Consider the following 19,246-nt stretch of genomic DNA (forward strand, 5'->3'; position numbering starts at 1 on the left):
TAGAAGTATATAAAATTAATGCACAGAAATCCCTTGCATTCCTATACACTAAAAAAGAAAGATCAGAAAGAGAAATTAAGGAAACAATCCCACTCACCATTGCAACAAAAAGAATAAAATATCTAGGAATAAACCTACCTAAGGAGGCAAAAACCTGTACTCAGAAAACTATAAGACTCTGATGAAAGAAATCAAAGATGACACAAACAGATGGAGTGATATACCATGTTCTTGGATTGGAAGAATCAATATTGTGAAAATGAGTACACTTCCCAAAGCAATCTACTGAATCAATGAAATCCCTATGAAATTACCAATGGCATTTTTCACAGAATTAGAACAAAAAATCTTAAAATTTGTATGGAGACACAAAAGTCCCTTAATAGTCAAAGCAGTTTGAAAAAAAAAAAAAAAACAGAGCTGGAGGAATCAGGCTCCCTGACTTCAGACACTACTACAAAGCTACAGTAGTCAAGACAGTATGGTACTGACACAAAAACAGAAACATAGATCAATGGAACAGAATAGAAAGCCCAGAGATAAACCTACCCACTTATGGTCACCTAAGCTATGAAAAAGGAGGCAAGGATATACGATGGAGAAAAGACACTCATTTCAATAAGTGTTGCTGGGAAAACTGGACAGCTACATGTAGAAGAATGAAATTAAAACACGCCTTAACACCATACACAATAAACTCAAAATGGATTAAAGACCTAAATGTAAGTCCAGACACTATAAGACTCTTAGAAGAAAATATAGGCAGAACACTTTGACATAAATCACAGCAAGATATTTTTGACCCACCTCCTAGAGTAATGGAAATAAAAACAAAAATAAACAAATGTGAACTAATGAAACTTAAAAGCTTTTGCACAACAAATGAAGCCATAAACAAGATGAAAAGACAACTCTCAGATGGGAGAAAATAAATATAAAAGATTCAATGGACCAAGGATTATCCTACCTAATATACAAAAAGCCCATGCAACTCAATATCAAAAACAAACAAACAAACAAACAATGTAATGCAAAAATGGGTAGAAGACCCAAATAGGCTTTTCTCCAAGGAAGACATACAGATGGCCAAGAGACACATGAAAAGTTGCTGAACGTCACTAATTATTAGAGAAATGCAAATCAAAACAACAGTGAGGTATCACATCACACAGGTTAGAATGGGTATCACCAGAAGCCTACAAACAATAAATGCTGGAGAGGGTGTGGAGAAATGGGAACCCTCTTACACTGTTGGTGGGAATGTTAATTGATACAGCCACTATGGAGAACAGTATGGAGGTTCTTTAAAAAATTAAAAATAGAATTACCATATGATCCAGCAATCTCACTACTGGGCATATACCAACAGAAATCCATAATTCAAAAATATACATGCACCACAATGTTCATTGCAGCACTATTTACAATAGCCAGGTCATGGAAGCAACCTAAATGTCCATCCACATATGAATGGATAAAGAAGATGTGGTACAGATATACAGTGGAATATTAGCCATAAAAAGGAACAAAACTGGGTCATTTGTGGAGACATGGGTGGACCCAGAGACTGTCATACAGAGTGAAGTAGGTCAGAAAGATAAAAACAAATATCATATATTAATGTATATATTTGGAATCTAGAAAAATGGTACAGATGAACTGGTTTGCAAGATAGAAATAGAAACACAGAAAAGAGAACAAACCTATGCACACCAAGGGGGGAAATCTGGGAGTGGGGGGTGGGATGAACTGGGAGATCGGGATTGATACATATACCATAATATGTATAAAGTAGATAACTAATGAGAACCTGCTGTATAGTACCAGGAGCTCCATTCTCTGTACAGTAGAAACTAGCACAATATTGTAAAACAACTATACCCCGATAAAAAACATTAGCATACAGAAATATCTTGCATTCCTATACATTAAAAATAAAAGATCAGAAAGAGAAATTAAGGAAACAATCCCATTTATCATCACAACAAAAAGAATAAAATACCTAGAAATAAACTACCTAAGGAGGCAAAAGACCTGTATGCAGAAAACTATAAGATACTGATGAAAGAAATCAAAGACAACACAAACAGATGGAGTGATATACCATGTTCTTGGATTGGAAGAATCAATATTGTGAAAATGACTATAATACCCAAACAATTTATAGATTCAATGTAACCGCTATCAAATTTCCAATGGTATTTTTCACAGAAATAGATCAAAAATTTTTACAATTTATTTGGAAACACAAAAGACCCCGAATAGCCAAAGCAGTCTTGAGAAAGAAAAACGAAGCTGAAGGAATCAGACTCCCTGACTTCAGACTGCACTACAAAGCCACAGTAATCAAAACAGTATGGTACTGACACAAAAATAGAAATAGAGAACATAATAGAAAGCCCAGAGATAAATTAACGCACCTATGATCACCTAATCTATGACAAAGAAAGCAAGATATACAATGGAGAAAAGACAGTCTCTATAAGAATTAATGCTGGGAAAACTGGACAGCTATATGTAAAAGAATGAAATGAGAACACTCCCTAACACAATACACAAAAATAAACTCAAAACAGATTAAAGACCTACCAGACACTATAAAACTCTTAGAGGAAAACATAAGCAGAATACTCTTTGACATAAATTGCACCAAGATCTTTTCTGACCTACCTCCTAGAGTAATGAAAATAAAAACAGGGACTTCCCTAGTAGTTCAGGGGTTAAGACATTGCCTTCTAATGCAGGAGGTGTGGGTTTGATCCCTGGTTGGGGACCTATGATCCCACATGAATAGCAGCCAAAAAACCAAAACATAAAACAGCAGCAATATTGTAACAAATTCAATAAAATCTTTAAAAAATGGTCTACATCAAAAAAAAAAAAAAAAGAGAGAGAGGAAAAACAAAAATAAACAAATGGGACCTAATTAAACTTAAAAATTTTGCACAGCAAAGGAAACCATAAACTAGATGAAAAGACAACCCTCACAATGGGAGAAAATATTTGCAAATGAAGCAACTTACAAAGGATCAATCTCCAAAATATACAAACAGCTCATGCAGCTCAATGTCAAATAAACAACTCAATCAAAAAATGGTGGAATACCTAAACAGACATTTCTCCAAAGAAGACATCCAGATGGGCAACAAACACATGAAAAGATGGTCAACATCACAAATTATTAGAGAAATGCAAATCAAAACTACAATGAAGTGTCACCTCACCACAGTCAGAATGGCCATCATCAAAAAATCTACAAGCAATAAATGCTGGAGAGGGTGTGGAGAAGAGGAAAACCCCTTACACTGCTAGTGGGAATGTAAGTTGATCCAGCCACTAGGGAGAACATTATGGTAGTTCCTTAAAAAACTAAAATAGAACTATCATATGACCCAGAAAGCCCACTACTGGGCATATACCCAGAAAACCATAATTCAGAAAGATACATGCACCCCAATGTTCATTGCAACACTATTTACAATAGCCAGGACATAGAAGCAATCAGAATGTCCATCAACTGAGGAATGGATAAAGATGTGGTACATATATACAAAGGAATATTACTCAGAAATAAAAAGGAATAAAATTGTGTCATTTGCAGAGAAGTGGATGGACCTAGAGACTGTCATACAGAGTGGAGTAAGTCAGAAAAAGAAAAATAAATATCATATATTAATGCATATATGTGGAGTCTAGAAAAATGGCATAGATGATCTTATTTGCAAAGTAGAAATAGAAACACAGACATAGACAACAAACTTATGGATACCAAGGGGGAAAGGGAGTTGGTGGGATGAATTGGGAGATCGGGATTGACATATATACACTGCTATGCATAAAATAGATAGCTAATGGGAACCTATTGTGTAGCTCAGGGAACTCTACTCAGTGCTCTGTGGTGACCTAAATGGGAAGGAAATCCAAAAAAAAGGTGATATATGTATACATATAGCTGATTCACTTTGTTGTGCAGCAGAAACTGACACAGCAGTGTAAAGCAACTATTCTCCAATAAAAAGCTTTTATTTTAATTAAAAAAAAGAAAAAAAATAGCATTTGGGAGACAATACAGGTAGGCATGAATTAAGGCAGTGGGAATGGAGAGGAGGGGACTTATTTGGGGAACATTAAGGTGTGGAATTTTAGAATGACAGGGGATAAGGGAGTGGGAGAGTAAAGGAAAACTGACAGATGTGTGGAAAACCGATGGGATGGTGATACCATTAGTTGAAAAAATAAATCCAGTTTTGAGTGACTATAAATTTGAAGATACAGAGTTTGAGATTTTTATGGGATATTCAGGTGAGAATCTCTGCTTGTCAATTAGAAGTATATTTCTGGGACTGAAATGAGATAGATGTCCATGCCAGAGATAGAGATTTGGGGGTTAATCAACTTATAGACAGCAGCTAAAGCTGTGGGAATAAATGCCATCCACTGATGGTTTATAGAAAAGGGAAGGAGGGCACTTCTGGTTCTGAAATATGGCAGACCAGGAACTTGAGAACCTATCCAATGTAAACACATAAACATGTAAGATACAAGGCAGTAAAGCTTATTAGAGCAGAGCTACACTCAGAGGGTAGTGGATGGAGTGAGAGTTTGGGGTTAGTAGAGGCAAACCATTACATTTATAATGGATAAATAACAAGGTCCTACTGTATATCACAGAGAACTATATCCTGTCTCCTAGGATAAACCATAATGAAAAAGAATATAAAAAAATAATGTATATATGTATATAACTGAGTTACTTCTCTTTATAGAAGAAATTAATACAACGTTGTAAATCAACAATATTTCAATAAATTTAAAAAGTAAATATAATGATAAAGTTGATATAGTTATATTACAAGATTAAGATAGTAGAAATACTAAAAATGATACTCAGAATTTTACTACGCTATAAAACTGTTATCTCTGATTACAAAGGAAGGTATCTTATAGACAGGTAAATAAATGATTGATTTGAAAATATTTCAAATATCAGAATATGAACAGAATGAAATTTAGGAACTACATCCTATAAACAAAAACAGTATAACATACGAGCATGCCATCTCTCTATAGGAGTAGATAATATACTCAGATATTTAAGTCTACTGTTGCACTGGAAATAATTAACTGAAATACATGTGTGGCCTATACCAGTTTCTTATACTGAGAAAATATAAAACCCTGTCACGAGTAATACAAAATCATTTGTTAATCAAATTTCATTGAAATATTCTATTTTATGGTAAAATTTTAATTTTTGTAAGAAAAAACGTTTAGAAGAAATTTTTAAACATTGTCAGTATTAACATCTTCATTCATAAAAATAATCATCATTTCATTCCTGCAAGGATAGTGGTATGCTGAAGGGATGCAGAATATAATTAAATTGCTAAATTCACAAGATTCACTGGATTTTTGGCTCAAGTATCACTGAGTGATGGTTTTATTTCATATCTATAGTTAAGAAAGCTTAAGCTTTATTACTTTAAAATAATATTTGATCTGGGCATTATTAATGTGAGGTTATAAGTTGATACACAGGCATACTTTTTTTACTGTGCTTCACTTCATTGAGTATCTCAGATATTGCATTTTATACAAATTGAAGTTTTGTGGCAACCCTGTATAAAGCAAGCCCGTAGGCACGATTTTTCTAACAGCATTTGCTCCTATGTGTTTCTTGGTTACAGTTTGGTGATTCTCACACTATTTCAAACTTTCATTATTATTATATTTGTTATGGTGGTCTGTCGTCAGTGAGTTTTGATGCTACTATTCTAATTGTTTTGACATGCCACAAACCATACCATATGACAGCAAACTTAGTCAATAAATGTTGTTTGTGACAATCTGCTCCACTGACCAGCCATTCCCCCATCTTTTTCCCTCTCTTGGGACCTTCCTCTTCCTGAGATACAACAATATGGAAATTAGACCAATTAATAACCCTCCAGTGACTTCTAAGTGAAAGGAAGAGTCACACATCTCTCACTTTAAATCAAAAGCTAGAAATGATTTAGCTTAGTGAGGAAGGCATGTAGAAAGCTGAGACAGGCCAAAAGCTAGGCCTCTTGTACCCAACAGTTAGCCAAGTTGTGAATACAAAGGAAAAGTTCTTGAAGGAAATTAAAAGTGCTACACCAGTGAACACATGAATGATAAGAAAGAAAAGCAGCTTTCTTGGTGACATGAAGAAAGTTGTAGTGGTCTGGATAGAGGATCAAACCAAATGCAACTTTCCCTTAAACCAAAGCCAATCCAGAGCAAGGCCATAACTCTCTTCAATTCTGGCAAGGCTGAGATAGATGAGGAAGATGCAGAAAAAACGTCTGAAGTTAGCAGCGGCTGGTTCATGAGGTTGAAGGAAAGAAACCATCTCCATAACACAGAAGTACAAGGTGAAGAAATAAGTGCTGATGTAGAAGCTTCAGCAAGTTATTCAGACACTCTAGTCAAGATAATGAAGGTGGATACACTAAACAACATATTTTCAAGGTAGACAAAATTACTTTATATTAGAAAAAGATGTTATCTAGGACTTTCGTAGCTAGACAGGATAAGGCAATGCTTAGCTTCAATTCTTCAAAGGACAGCCTGACTCTTTTTTAGGGGTTAATATAGTTGGTGACTTTAAGTTGAAGCCAACACTCATTTATTACCATTCCAAAAATTGTACGGCTCTTAAAAATTATACTAAGTCTAATTTTCCTGTGCTCTATAAATTGAATATCAAAGTCTGGATGATAGTACATCTGTTGACAACATGGTTTATTGAATATTTTAAGCCCAAAGTTGAAACCTACTGCTCAGAAAAAAAAAAAAATTCTTTAAAATATTCCTGTTCATTTACAAGGTACCTGGTCATCCAAGAGTTCTAATAGAGATGTACAACAAAATTAATGTTATTTTCACACTTGCTAATACAACATCTATTCTGCAGCCCATGAATTAAGGAATAATTCGACTTTCAAGTCTTATCATTTAAGAAATGAATTTCATAAGCTTATAGCTGCCATAGATAGTGATTCCTCTGATGGACCTGGGCAAAGTAAATTGAAAACCTTCTGGAAAGAATTCTCCATTCTAGGTGACCTTAAGAACGTTTATAATTCATGAGAAGCAGTTACAGTATCAACATGAATAGGAATTAAGAAGAAGTCGATCCCAACTCTCATGGATGACCTTGAAGAATTCAAGACTTCAGTGGAGGAAGTAACTGCAGATGTGGCAGAAGAAACAAAAGAACTAGAATTAGAAGTGGAGACTGAAGAAATGACTGAATTACTGCAGTCTCATGATAAAACTTTAATGGATGACGAGTCGCCTTTTATGGATGAGTGAGGAAAGTGGTTTCTTGAGATGGAATATATTCCTAGTGAAGATGAGGTGAAGATTGTTGAAATCACAACAAAGGATTTAGAATATTACATGAACTTAGCTGATAAAGCAGCAGCAGGTTTTTATAAGCAGCAGGTTTTGTAATTTTGAAAGAAGTTCTACTGTGGGTTAAACGCTATCAAACAACACTGCATGCTACAGAGAAATCATTTACAAAAGGAAGAGTCAATTGTTGAGGCAGACTTCATTGTTGTCTTATTTTAAGAAATTGCCATGGCCATCCCAAACTTCAGCAACCACCACCCTGGTCAATCAACAGCCATCAACATCGAGGCAAGACTCTCCACCAGCAAAAAATTATGACTTGCTGAAGGCTCAGATGAAGGTTAGCATGTTAGACCAATAAAGTTTTTTTTTTTAATTAAGGTATGTATATTGTTTTTTAGACAAAATGCTATTGTATACTTAATAGACTACAGTATAGTGTAAACATAAATTTTATATCCACTGGGAAACCAAAAATTTGTGTGACTGTATTGTGATATTCACTTTATTGTGGTATTTGGAATTGAACTTACAATATCTCTGAGGTATGCCTGTAGTTATAATTCTAAAATATCAGCTAATTGGAAATATGTATGACTAGCATATTTTGATAGTCTATCAACTTTCTGTCCTTTTCATATAAACATTAAGGCTTTAAAATTTGATTATTATTTATCAGAAATAAATCTTTTTTTCAAATTAAAATACATGTTATCTCTTCCACATTATCAAATGTAATTAAGTTATTCTCAAAATCAAAATGTTCAAGGGGAGAGTGTTGATAATAAAGCAACAATGTGAAAATACAATTCTCTATGTTGTTACCTAAAAAGTAAACTAAAAGTTAAAAGTTATAATAAGAGAAAATTAATTATATCTATGTATATATGTATATGCTTTCTATGTAGGTATAATTTGTATCTTATACAAGTATATATATAATATATACTAATATATATATAATATATATATATAATTTCTGGGAACTAAATATATAATATTTACTTATCAAAATTACAGATAACCCCTTATATGATAGAGAGAAATTATACCAAAGTTTCTTAAAATATCTATGTTTGTGTCAAGTACAGTTTAAGAGAAGGGAAGACTAAACAGTTTATGTGCTATAATAATTCTAGTAACAAAGAGGAAGACAAAATACCAGCATATTAAATTACATATTATAAATTCAAACTGATAATCTAGAATCCAGTGCTAATGACAATAATACATTCATAAATTATACATAACATTCATGGTTACATGAAACACAAACTTTCAAGAGAAAACAAATAATATAATTAATTGGGATACAAGAAACTTAGTTAGAATATAAATTCAACTTAGAATAGTCCAGAGTAAAAGACAGAATACCTATTGATCATTATAAGAAAACAGGATATTTAGTAGTACTTTTCACATTGAATCAGAATTGGAGCCAAAGAACTGCCCAAACTAAGCCACATTTATAATGAGAGAGTCAGCTTTGCATAGTGGCAGTGTCGTAGCCAAAGAGGTTTATCCGATGCACGATTATTGTTAATTGAAAAATTTTCCCAATAATGAGAGAGTCAGTCATAGAAGATTTCATTAAGACTAAGAGGTGATCATGACATATTCCCTAAATTTCCAGGCTCCATAAAAAATACCGGGCAGGAAAAAAGTCAGAGTGAGTGTGGAAGAGAGGGAGACACAAGTGCACTGTTAGTGTAGTCAGTGTACAAGCTTTAGAGTAGAGTGTGGTTTACTCTCCCATTAGCCAAGGGTATGTACGTGTGTGAATATGTGTGTTTTCTAAAAAGAGAGATTGAAAGTTTGTCACCTGGATTTTAGGCAAAAGGAAAGAAACCTTTCTAAAAGGTTTAAAGAAAGCATTTACTTGAAGAATTGACTCTGTAAAATACATGGAATTTGTGTGATGCTGTCTTGAAAAATGACAAAGAAAAAGTTGATAAAATGGTGACTTCTTTAGGATTAAAAATTGGAGCTCATGTGGCATGACATTCAGATCCTTAAGTTCAAATTAATGCCATCTGCAGTCAGTGACTACCCATATCCCATGCTGTTCTTGTTACAGTGTTTGAGAAACTTCCTAGTCTCCTGGATATTACATCTGAGAGAGAAAAGAAAACAAGATGATGTGCACAGCTTAACTCTCTTTCACCAAAACCCAGACACTAAAGCAGCTTTTATGAAATATGGAAATGAAGATACTGCTCTAGTTATTATCTTTGTTTCCAGAATGTTTGCAATTGATGCTAAGGCTTTGCCTTAGAATAAGCAAAGACTGTCCATTCAGAACGAAATCGCTCAGAGGCGTGAGCATGCAAGGCTAAGGCACATGAAGAAGCTTGTAGCAGCACAGGGGCAGGCATCCTTGGAGCCCATCCAGTATGGGCGTCCTCTTGAAACAAGTCCAAAGGTAGAAGAGCCAAAAGGTGATGAGCAGCAGGTGGAGAGTATGACCTCTAAACCTGTGCTCCAGGAAAGAAACAACTAAGGGTCTTTTATTGCATTTGTTCAAGTATTCAGTGGCGTGGCTCAAAGGGGAAAGAAAATTTTGTCTTGGGGCCCAAATACAGTTCTGTTGAGTTTCTGTAGTGTGTATCTTTAGGCTTCTCAACTCCAGTAGATGACCTTTCCCAAGTTCCCCACATGGCATACTGTAATCTGAAGAACCTGTATCTTCTGCTAGGAAGGGAGCTGGGAGACCTAGAGGAGGTACTTCTAGGAAATGTGCTAATAGAATGCCAACAAGACTTTGTGCTGAAATCTGCAGCACTGTGCAACTTGTCATCCTGCCCGCCATTTATATCACTCAACTTTGAAGCACCCTTATTGTGAAGGTTGCTGTTGGACTAAAACACCCAAGTGAAATGCCTCAGTCTGTCAAAGAAATTAAGCTGTTGAACCAAGCTGATCCCTGTGTCCAGATCTTAATTCAGGAAATAGAAGAGCACATCTTTATATGGAAGAAAAGATCATGGAGCAGGCAGAAAAGCAGAGAACCCTCAACAAAAATAAATAACTACTACTATAAGCAGATTATTTTCTTCATAATAAATTGAAAAGAATCACCCAGCATTTGATATTGAGAAGATATTGCATGCTGCAATATCTCTGTATATTCACTTTCAATAAAGTTCATCCATATAAGTATCTTTTAAAAATGCCAAAATTCTCCTGTCCATCTCTGAGCAATAGAGAAGAGAATTGAAGAGATACAGAGCAAGGATAAAAACAATAGGAAAGACAACATTCCATATTGTGTTTCTTGGACAGAAGGAGTGAGTTTTTCATAGGGTAAGTGGACACCCCAGAAATGAATAGAGCTTGAGCTGCAGTTATTTCTCCCAAGAGGATTGTCTACAGATAATGAACACAAAGAGCATGAACTGTGGATCCATGGGTGGCAGGAGGTAAGGGGATTCCTATAAAAGGACTAGGTAAAACTAAGTCTACATAGGTAGAATCTTCCCCGGGTCTTCCAAAGAACTCACAAATAAATCCTTTGAAAGAACAAGTCCTTGGACTATGCCAAATAGAGGACATGAATGGCCAGTCAGTGCCAACCAGAGTGTCAAAAACAACAAGGTAGAATAAAGCAAGTGCCAGTTGGGTAAAAAGATGCTTCCTTTCTCACCTTTTTTCAATCTCCTCAATAATTTGGAAAAAATCTAGCCTCAAGAAAGGAAAAGTGAATTAAAGCTAACCATAAACTTCATTTTTTATTCCCACCATTTACAGTCCCAGAAGAAAACATGAATTGGGCTCTGTACTTGAAGGAGGAGAAAAATTAAAATCAATTCATCCTTAATTTGATTGATCTTTAAAACTTCTAAGTCACCAGAGAATTTTGGTATCTGCTCAAGATATAACAGAGATAAACATGGAGATTTGACAGGGCCTGATTAAATTCAGTGAATTTACAAAAATGTCATTTATACCCCTCTGTTTTGAGACTCCTCAATATACTAGCTTCTATATTTATAACATTCTTCAATAGCTATGTCCCTTCTAATAGAGCTGTACTACTTTCAGTGCACTGCAAAAATTCTTTAAATATGTACGTGACTTAAAATTGTTTATATATTAAAAGAAAGGCTCTATTCCTCTAAAGGAAGTAATACAATAGAAGCATATATGGAAAGAGACTCAATTAATACTTATGCTTCCTCCTGGTGCCCTAGATATTCAGAGGTGGCAATGTCATACTGATATAATTTCCCTATATTATTTTAGAAATGGATAGGAGGAGACTAAATACGATTTAACTCTGTCTTTATGTTGAACAGAAAACATGGTAATGGAAGCAACAAGAGTCTCCAAAATTTTTTCTTCCTCCTTCTCTATTCAAGAAATATTTATCGACAAAGGAAAATGTTTCACATTTTTTAGAAGTGACTGAAGCAATATTTATCTTATCAACAAATGTTTTTTCTCTTCAAACAAGCACCCTCAATGCAAATACAAAAATTTATATCTCTAATCCACATAACTTGCTTTCTTAAATTAGTCACCTAGAAGATAAATAATAGCCCTGTACTTGAATACATCATTTACTCTGGTCAGCTATTTTTTTCAGAAAATTCATTGAATTCAAAGCTAATTACTCAAAGGTAAGATTTGGTTCTCTGATTTATACAAAATTTACTCTTCAGCAAAAACCATGGTTAAGCTTGACACGTGATGATAGATAGATAGATAGATAGATAGATAGATAGATAGATAGATAGATAGATAGATAGTTTTTAGTGACATATATTGAATTTGAAATCAAGACTATTTTATTCAGTTAAATTTTAAGCATCAGAGTTTCTGAATACCAGTCCTAAACTAATTTCATTCTAATGTAATGTTTTATGAATAATGTCCAATTTTGCACAGTGGTTTTTTTTAAACTATTTATTAGAAATAATACTTGAGAAGTTATAAAAGGGGAAAGCTAGCTGCATGTGATAAAAATGTTGATCAAATTTCAAGTGGGACAGAATATTTGAAAATATTTTTTGAAAATCTATCAACACTTTGTTTTGTGTCATCAATTCAAGCAATTTGTTAGTCTAGTGTTCTTTCTCTGAGGGAAGATATATATGAGGTGGTCTGCCTTTTGTTTATAAAAGCCTACTCCCTGTGAATAGCCTACAAATGTGTATTTCTAAAGCTATTACAAAGAGTTGAGAGACATGTTGGTGCAGGGAAATAAGGGAAAATTCTAGAGAGAGAAAGAAAATATTTGAAGCTTAATTCTATGAAAGAGTCTAAGGGTGATGGAGAAACCTCAAGTATTTTTGGAGACATGATAATAAAACGTGTATCCGAGTATGAATACACATGGGTCTTATTCATTATTCAGTTCGAGAAGATATTCATTGAACTCTTTCCATATGAAGAGATGCATACCAATTTTATCGATCTTAATCAATGCAGTATTAAGTAAATCATTTAATTTTAGGAAGGTCAACAGTCCAATAAATGTAAATATTAAATATAAATTTTAACTGATGGTAAATAGTATTTGCTTAGGTCAACAACAGTTGTAAGTGTATTTTGACAAGTAGCATTCAATTATTGAAGTCCATACCTCTGTCTCAGTATTGAAAAAGGGTACCATCTAACCAATGTTTTAAACTATATCATACCACCCTACCCTACACATAGTCCCATAATTGGTGATTTCAGCTATCAAGAGATTACCAATAACTAGAAAGGAACATAAGTGATCATAACAGTTCTTGAATAAAGCCTTTATTTATAGATTATTTACTCATAGCCCATTTTCACGCAATTTTCATTTGCTTGATTAGCTTGTTTCCAGTATTATAAAAATTAAAACTCACAAGAGGGTAGGCTGATAAACACAGGCACAATAAGAACTTTTTAATTATGAAAGACTGACCGTAACACCAAGATACCCAAATGTGTAAATACACATGATATTATTAAGTTTATAAAATAAGCACGAGTATAAAAATCTACATAAATGAAACAAAACAAATCAATTAAATCCTAATGAAAATTTTATTTTAGTTATTCTATATGATGGTCTTTTTTACTGTAAAAAGTCAATTCCCACCTCTCCATCTCCTTATACACACACACACACACACACACACACACACAACTAACAGCACACCCTAATGATCCGATTCCTGCCACATTTATGCATCAGAATTCCTCCTGTGTATGTTTGTTAAAGAAAAAAACCTTGGAGAGAATTCTGCAAAAAGAAGTATATAGTCGTGAAAATCTCTTATTCCTATTGGATATCACCCCTGTTATTATGATAGAAATGAAAATGAGGAGATATTCTGATAGTCTGAATAGAGGCAGAACTGCTTCCGGCCCAAAGAGAGGAGGTCATTTTGTACACTTCAGGAAGTGCATGTTTGGATTCTCTGGGAACATCAGGACACAGCAATCATAACCAGGTATACTTGGCAAGCCTGTGTAAGAGAATGGAAAAATGGAGGCTACCCTAAGTAGCTTGCTTGTAAGAGAAAAAGAAGGATGGAAATTCCAAACGATAACTGTAGACTTTCTGTACAACAAATATACTACATGGATGATCCTCAGGAATGACTAATAGACCCTTCGGGTAGTTCTGAGATTCTGTTTTAACTTATTTAGGAATTAGCACTTCAATAGATATTTAAGATATGAACATTTTTGTTCCTGGTAATGAAATAAGTTCTTCAGAAATTTCATTTATGTACAATTATCCATACACAGGTAAAGTTGGTAGTTCCCTACTGTCTTGCACTGTGATTGCTATTCTCAGGAGTTTTACAAATCTCAACTGAAAGTTGTTGAGGCAAAGATCCATATCTTACACTTTTAAGAGAAATTTACTCTGAAATCCTGACTCAACTCCTACTTGGTGATCCCAACTGGACCAATTTTCACTTGAAATCTAGCCTTGAGCTCTAAGCAGTTTGCTCCTTAATGATTCTCCTAGGTCCTCTGGCAGCCCCTTTAGTCTTCTTGAATCAACAGTTCTTCTTAAGTAGAGAAAATAAAGCTCCAGGCCAAAATAAGACAGAAAGCGCAAAGAAAAAAAACTGGCACATCTTTCTCTCTTATGATTATTTCATTCACTACAGGCCACATACTCAGTTTTTATAAAGTGAGAGAATCAAGATGGAAAGGAGAAAAGAAAAAAAACAATATAATTCCCTTTTCATTGAAGGTTAGGTAGTATTCAACATTCTTCCAATGATTGCTGGTCTATTTCATTAATATATATTTGTGGAGGTTTTATTATGCTGTAGTCTTTCTCAGTACTCCTTCTGTATGTCCATCATACTAAGTGGTCTCCCCTACCACCTTAAAGAGACAGGAATGCTTTCAGTAAATTTGCGGCCAATTTGTATTTTACCTTCTCTCTTTTTATTTCATTTCCATGATAATTTTTATATTTTAGTAATATGTAATAGATTATTTGCTATAAATAAGTAAAATATCTGCCCTAAGTACATCATATGGGAGGTAATGTACTTCACTTAAAATGTGATATATCTTAGAATTATTATGTATTATTTAATGTACAGTTATGATATGATAGACTATTGAAAGACAGTCATGGTGGTGTCTTGGTTTAACATAATGACAATAGAGTATGAAGAAAGAAAATGGCTTTACATCACTAGCAGAATGAGTACCTTTTGGCAATAGATTAATTTTGAGTTCTGAACAAAAGTAAAAATTTAATTCTATCTTAAGTAATTAGTTTCTTAAGGATGAAGAAATCAAGTTGTTTGTGCTAGGATTGAATTAGATACTCAAGCACCTGGGGAAAAAAGGCAATCAGTACATACACATTTAAAGCTTACAAAAATCTTAAGTGAGAAACACGTTTGCCAAATTTTGGTATAGAGGTGACATTTAAAATTACAGAGATGGATGAGCTTGCCTAAGAAGAGAGAAGAGGCAGAAATTAGTAGATGCTCAGAACGTGGGTTCAGTAACTGAACAATTAGTGATCTCGTGGATGTTGCCTGCTAATATATTGTCTTTTTAATATGATTCTAGTCTGGAGGGTTTTCAGGTCATATCATCTTAAAGAATCAGAACTCTGAGTTTTTTCTATTTTAGAGAGTGTATTTATTTTTGAATATTGTTATTTTTCAAAAGAATGATCAGGTTTATTTTACATTATAACAATTAACATTTATTTCATCTTTGCTTAATTTTCAGTTTATCAGCTACCATGAAACAATTTGCACTATTTGATGCTTTTTATACTTTTACAGCATGCAATTATGAAGAAAATATACTATTTTATTTTTATTTATGAAATGTTAGAATTTTAGATATTTAAACTGTACTTAATTTAATATAAAATAGTTATTTAATATAGATTTAATGATAAAATCATTTAAACTTTTAAAAAAATTATTGCAGTATAGTTGATTTACAATGTTGTGTTGGTTTCAGATGTACAGCAAAGAGAATCAGTTATACATATACATATATCCATTCTTTTTTTTTTTAGATTATTTTCCCATATAGGCCATTACATAGTATTGAGTAGAGTTCCCTGTGCTATACAGCAGGTTCTTATTAGTTATCTATTTTATATATAGTAGTGAGTATATGTTAGTCCCAATGTCCCAATTTATCCCTCCCCCACATCTCCTGGTAAGCACAAGTCTGTTTTCTACATCCATGACTCTACTTCTGTTTTGTAAATAAGTTCATTTGTACCCTTTTTTTTTTCAGATTCTACATATAAGCAATATCGTATATTTATTTTTCTGTGTCTGACTTATTTCACTCAGTATGACAATCTCAAGGTCCATTCATGTTGCTGCAGATGGCATTATTTTATTCTTTTTTATGGCTGGATAATATTCCTTGCATATATGTACCACATCTTCTTTATGCATTTCTTCGTTGATGGATATTTAAGTTGCTTCCTTGTCATAGCTATTGTAAATAGTGCTACAATGAACATTGGGGTACATGTATCTTTTTGAATTAAGCTTTTCTCTGGGTATGTGCCCAGGAGTGGGATTGCTGGATCATCATCAAAAAATCTATAAACAATAAATGCTGGAGAGGATGTGGAGAAAAGGGAACTCTCATACACTGTTGGTGGGGATGAAAATTGGTACAGCCACTATAGAGAACAGTATGGAGGTTCCTTAAAAAGCTAAAAATAGAACTACCAAAGCATTTAATATTAAATATCAGCAGCAATTAGGTAACTTAATACAGTTTTATCTGGATGTTGAAGATATTTATTTAAAAAATCCACATGATATGTTTGGAAAGGGATTTCCAGGAAAATTCCATATTCTCTTTACAATTGTGCTGAGAGATACTGGGAGATTATCAATAGTGAGTAAGAAGGAAAATATATCCTTGACAATTGAGAGGATGGTAACAACAGAAGGCAGACCTGAAATAAAGAATATAGTTATGTTATGGGGTAGATTATTAAACAGTCTCCTTTGGAATGCCATGAATAATTATTCCAGAAATTCCCTAGCCAGGTCCATTTCACTCTTGGAAACTTGAAGCCCTTAGTTCTTACTAGAAGGTCTGGTTAACTTGCATAGAATCATCCAAAATAAATATTCATTACAACCAGTGTCATAAAAAGAAGATAAGATGTTTCCAAGGTAATAATAGTGCAGGGACAGGAATGGGAATTGGGTTTCAGTGCTTTGTGTGTCCTCCATTTCCTGTCATGGGAAAGGAGACTTTTTATAAATGGGGCTCCAAATTATGAGCTTCTCTATGTGGCAAATGTAGGGGATCACATAATTCATCACTTCTTCTACAAATATTTTATATTTAGCTTGTTATAGTGTCTCTACGGTTAATTTCAGAAAGGCAAAAATATAGATGAGTCAAATCTAAATTAAAATTCTAAAATAAAAAAATATATATTTTATTACTCTGTTCTTACCTGCTTGATTTATCCCACTGGATTTCCCATTGACCTTTATGCTTTGATTCTTGTTATTAGAGAGGGGAACAAATTCATAAGTTTTTTTTATCCAGAAGGCAAACTCCCCCAGATAGGACAAATCATATGTTTGCTGACATTTACCCTTTAGACCATTTTTGACCTTTAATATTTAAGGATTTCTCTATTTTATACACATCTGAGTGACAACTACTAAACTTTTTTTTATTTGGAAATGTATAATTATTGTACATATTGTCTCCATGCAGGGCATTCTGGAATACGGTAAAATGATAGTTTGTTACTTGGTTAATGTTTTATCAATATGTCCCATTTTATTTTTATAGCAAATAACTTTTTTATGATTTTAGCTGGGAAAAAAGCAACAATAAGCAAAACATTGAAAATCAGTACTGAGTTGTAAAATAGATGAATATTTTACTCACCTTTCATCCTGTGAAAATGCATAAGATTGCATGATTAATAGAAGACTTCAGCAAAATTCCTCAAAATATTTCAGTCAAGGGTATCAATTCACAAAAGATAGCCACACTAACTAAAAATATGAGCTTAGCTATTTTGAATGTGGGTTCATATGTCTTTGTGTATTTTAAATTTTGGTAGGCAATTCAATTGTAACAAATGTACTACTAAAGAAATAAAAGACGTGCTCAAGAAAAATTGGAACTGAATGCTGTGCTTAATAACTAAATCATAAATTTTATTTGTGTGAAATGTATTGACACATGTGATGCAAATTTAACAATTAAGTAACCATGCTACTTAAAGATATACAAGTCATATTATTTTTATGTTGATACAAAGTTTTAAGAAAATATGCTGTTGGTTAATGAAATTATGAAGGAATAAATCAAAAAGCAATAATCTTATGATAAAGTCATTTTAACTTCATTTCTCTCACAATAATATAGTATATTGTCCTAAAAATTTCACACAAGATAGGAATGTAACAAATTTGAAATTTGGTCATACTCTAAAGTTAATCCCCAAGAAAATTCAATTTATTAAAATCTTGTTACATGTGTTTACTGTTATATATATTTACATATGTTTGTCTGTTTAGCTCTACACAAACTGGATAACTATACACACATTATTTTGTACACTTCCTTTTTAACTAAATAGTTTGTGTTTATTATGGTCAATACAAATAGAGTTAGGTATGTATATAGTGTTTACAAAATATACTAGAGCAAGTTCTTTGGGGGAAAATATCTATCACTGCAAAACTGTCTGTTATTTACTTTGTAAAATGGTTTTATTCTATTATGGAGCATATCAGAGTGTTAAGTCATAGCGTGAACTTAAAAGGGGAATCTATATTTGCCAAATTTATTTTTGGCTTGAGATCTTTCTTCCTTTCTTTCTTTCTTTTTCTATTCCCACTTATTTTTGGCTCTTGGGGAAATGTCATCTTTTCAATATGAAAAAAAGCAACAAGTTCAGCAAAAATTAGAAATCTGAAGTGTAGAATAGGACAAAAGCAGGGTAGGGGGGAAAAGGCAATAGTAAAAGCAAGAGATGAGATGTTGCCAAAAGATGGAGGGTGTCCTGTCCCCTATCTGGGGAATGGCATTTAGATGACAGCACATACCTTTACATATATGTACAGAATGACTGATATATATATATTTTTTTTCTGTAAGAAATGATAGGGTTGTAGAGGGGCTTTCTGGAGACTTAGGGACCAAGGCTAGTCTCTCTCTTACTCCTCTTGACCCCTTTTTCCCACCAGGGTTAAGGAAGGAATCCAACATTATGAAGGAGGCAAAGTGGAAGAGGGAAGGATCCCCCTTGACAGGGTGGGGGTCAGACCCCTGCAAAGGAAACCACCAAGGACAGAGCTTGGAGGAGACTGAAAATGGAGATAGTACTGTTAACACCTCCCCAGAAACTGAGAGAGGAGTGGGGAGATATCTGGAAACTAGG

General features: G+C 33.6%; 2 pseudogenes; both read left to right on the plus strand.

Annotated features, from left to right (window-relative positions):
- Positions 1 to 7,356: 7,356 nt before the first annotated feature.
- Positions 7,357 to 10,448, plus strand: LOC137211059 (elongation factor-like GTPase 1 pseudogene; annotated as a pseudogene).
- LOC137211497 (U4 spliceosomal RNA) lies at positions 8,863 to 8,945 on the plus strand (annotated as a pseudogene).
- Positions 10,449 to 19,246: the final 8,798 nt, after the last annotated feature.

This window comes from Pseudorca crassidens, chromosome 18, assembly GCF_039906515.1.
Source record: "Pseudorca crassidens isolate mPseCra1 chromosome 18, mPseCra1.hap1, whole genome shotgun sequence".
Lineage (NCBI taxonomy): Eukaryota > Metazoa > Chordata > Mammalia > Artiodactyla > Delphinidae > Pseudorca > Pseudorca crassidens.